Below are 3,906 nucleotides of genomic sequence, written 5' to 3'. Positions count from 1 at the left end.
GTATAGATTAGTTATTATCTAGGTTTGAGGAAGCCTAATTATTTAGTTTAATGGATTTATTAGACTGATTTGACAAGCCCCATTACGTGAAGAATCAAGACTATATTTGGCTTTCTTATTCAAGGGTAAATCATTTCAGTGTAAAGTATTACCATTTAGTTTGAAAATTGGGTGGCAGTTTTCATTCATGCTTTAGATAAATTGCTAGGAAGGGACTTGGTACAACAACTGCTAGTCCTAAGACCTGGAAAGACTGCTGCAAATTGCTGACATACTCCAAGGTGATTATGAGAAAAAGGAATAACAGTGACCCTTTCCAAGTCAGGTTTTGGGGGACAAGAGTTGGGTCATATTGTCGTAATAAAGGGCATGCAACCAGAACAAAACAATATAAAACAATTGCAGTCATTTTTAGGTGTAGTCAGCTGCTATAGGAGATGTATATTAGAGGCCAGGCGACGAATGATCCTTGTTTTTTTAAATTTATTGATACAAAAAGCTATGTTGATATTGGATGATGGTGCAGATGAAGCATTTACTAATATTGAGCGAACTCTTGTAGAAACTAAGATTTTATATTATCCTTAAGTGCTCAAGTGTTTAAATTGGCCACAGATATGTCAGAATGTGTGTTGAGTTGTGAACTATTCAAAGGATGTATGCCGTAAATGTGACTTGGAAAGTGTCATTGTTATTCCTTTTTCTCATAATTATCTTAGAGTAAGTGTCAGCAATTTGCAGTGGTCTTTCCAGGTCTTAGACACAGACTATCAGACTTCGTCTTTTCCAATGGAAAGTAGACTGTTACTCAGTAGACTAATGAGATAAGATGGGTTTTATTTTTACAAGAATTTAAGTTAGAGATTATACATCAAATGCAATGCCTGATGTACTTTCTAGGTTACCATTAGGTAGAGATAACTGAAGTAGAACTTCAGGATCTGGAACCATATTTAGAGTAAATTGCATTTCAATAAATTATTGTAATAATGACATAACACTGTTATCAAGAAAAAAAATACGAGATGGCTTACAATCTGATGAGTACTTTGGTCCTATTGTAATATCCTGTAACTTTGGGTCACCAACTGGAAAACACACACACAAAGTGGCTGTTGTATAATGATACTTAATTTGGAGTATCAAAGCAGTGGCAAATATCCATACTGACTACAGTCATTTATAATCGTATGTGGTATGTACCCAATGGATATGGACACTTTTGAATACATAAGTGGATTAAGCATACAGTTGTTTTACTGTTTTAGAAATTTAAGTAGAATGTTGCACAGTAGAACAGTAAGTACAGGTATAATATTTTGTTAGAAACCAACTAAGACGTTGCTAAGTGGGGCACGTCTGCTGGCTGTGCAATGACGTAGTAACCAAATGTCAACATGGATGGGAGCCTGAAGTACAAACAAGCTGAGAGTTCACTTCATTAGACTATGCAAGAGGGAAGCCAAGAACAGCTGATTCAGCACTTTGACAACAGTGCAGAGGAGACAGCCTCTAACGAGGCTAAATTTAGTAATTTCACTAGAGGGCATCATAAGAATGCATTGAGGATGCAAATTTCTCATGAAGGAATGCCCTGAAGGCCTCAACTTAAAGACCAGAGCAGCTGAGGTCCTGACAGGCTTTGAAAACGAGAGCACATTCAGTGACTAGTGTGGAGGAGGATCACGACATCATCTGCTGTAGAACGTCCACCATCCTCAAGCTCATCCTCAGAATGAGCCTATTCTATCTGTATCATAGATAACAATGGAGTAGCATCTCTAACTTGCAAGATGCTCTGGTGAATTCAACAAGTGTCTACAAACTGCAGCCAACTTGGAGTCCACTGCTGCAAGTCCACAGCCATCCAGCTGTAAGTGGGACTTCTGATCTACAAGCTGCAGTCTTGCCTATCGCAACAGTGGTTGAATGAGGATGGGGCTGGGCCGATCTTTTGTGGATGAAGACCCAGTCTGCTCATCTGCAAGTTATTCAACTTGGGTGCTGTGCACCTGTTTCGCCGCTAGTGGGGCAATACAAGTACTGCCTCACCAGCTGTACGCTGTTACAACCACTCGGGCTGTCATCTGTGCTGCTGCTGATTCTTCCACTTCAAGCCATCTCGACAATGAGCTACTGGGGTATGCAGTATTCTGGGAATGGCCATAAGTGCAGCTTCACTCATTGAGAGTGCTGAGGCTCCAACAGAAGTCCACAGCCACGCTGGGCTTTGGAGATGCACAGCTGCTACACCCTCCTTTGGGCCGCAGCACTGACTATAGGCATTGCCAGACCCTACGCTCAGTGAGTTCCTCACCAGGCACTGACATGCTACCTCATGCTTTCAAGAAGCACCACCATGAGGAATACAGGGGGATTGTAAAAGTATCACTAATAAATGACTGTTGACTGAACGATGTTTCATTCACGGCCCGGCACTCCACAGTATCGCTCACTCCCACTCTTCGCTTGACCTGCTGATATTGATGTGCTCTGGGTATATTCCCAGTGGGAGGGAACTTATAAAACGGAAATATTGCCGAGAATATTTCTTTGACGAGGGAAGATGCCCAAAAATTGGGAATTTATGAAAATTTTTAGATTTTGAATGTTTTAACACTTACCAACAGTTGAAAGAACCTGAAAACTAGGTTAACTAAGTAAATTCATACATTTTAATCCAAAATTTATCATTCCATGCATTAATTTGCGTGCAAATTCCAGGCAAAACATTATTTACCATAAGTCAGGCAGAAAAAATTATTTAAAATGTTCCCTAGGCCTACAATTTTTAGGCAAGTTGAAACCCCACATTCCTCTGAATGAAACCTAAACTTGTTCTGTGTCAATAAAATCACTTGTATTTTCAAGTAAATCATAAATCTTGGCCGGTTTATTCGCATAATTTTTCCCCAAAATGCCATTTTCAGTGACTAATGCTTACAAAATTCGCACGAGTTTATTTTAAACTTTATACTTCAAACATCGACAGAAAACTTAACAAATTGGATAACCAATATTTCTCTGGAGACGTAATTCTGAACCGTCCGTTATCTGAGGTATTTTTTAATTTTTACGAACGAATGACTAGAGGTGTTTCACTTTCAGAATTCAAAGACTCCTCATTTCGTGTGATGAATTATGATTTATAAATTTATTTTCGGAAATATAGCTATCACTTTCACTTTTAGAATTGTTAATTAATATTTTACCATGTTCTGTGTCAATAAAATCACTTGTATTTTCAAGTAAATCATAAATCTTGGCCGGTTTATTCGCATAATTTTTCCCCAAAATGCCATTTTCAGTGACTAATGCTTACAAAATTCGCACGAGTTTATTTTAAACTTTATACTTCAAACATCGACAGAAAACTTAACAAATTGGATAACCAAACTTCCCTGTGTATTTTAGTAACTTTAGTTACTCACTAGATGGCATATCAATATTATAAACTTGATTTTTCTAAAAGTTGATTATTTCGACGTTGGCAGTTCTAGGCAACGTAAGAGTCGTAAATGACGATGCTTGGCAATTCTAGGGCTAATTATTTGATATTTAAAACATTGAAAACTAAAAAGTGTGTTTATTTCTAACAAGGAGGTTAAGTCCAGATCTATATAAATTTGATTTAACCAAATAATTACTGCTTTTACCTATTAGCAGTTTTTTGAACTATCCTGCTAATTAATCATAAATTTCCAGTAATTTATGAATTTTGGAAATATTACTGGCAGTATTCCCCAGGAATTTTACAACACTATCTGCTGATAACAATACTCCTGGGCTCAGGACGTAACAAGAATAATAAAGGAAATGTCACGTATGCCTGACTTCATCAGAGGGTTTAAGACATCAATTTCAAATTGTAACCAACAGTGTCAAAGGCATCACATAAATTAACAA

This window comes from Schistocerca nitens, chromosome 5, assembly GCF_023898315.1.
Source record: "Schistocerca nitens isolate TAMUIC-IGC-003100 chromosome 5, iqSchNite1.1, whole genome shotgun sequence".
Lineage (NCBI taxonomy): Eukaryota > Metazoa > Arthropoda > Insecta > Orthoptera > Acrididae > Schistocerca > Schistocerca nitens.
Note: the sequence above shows the minus strand (reverse complement) of the source record.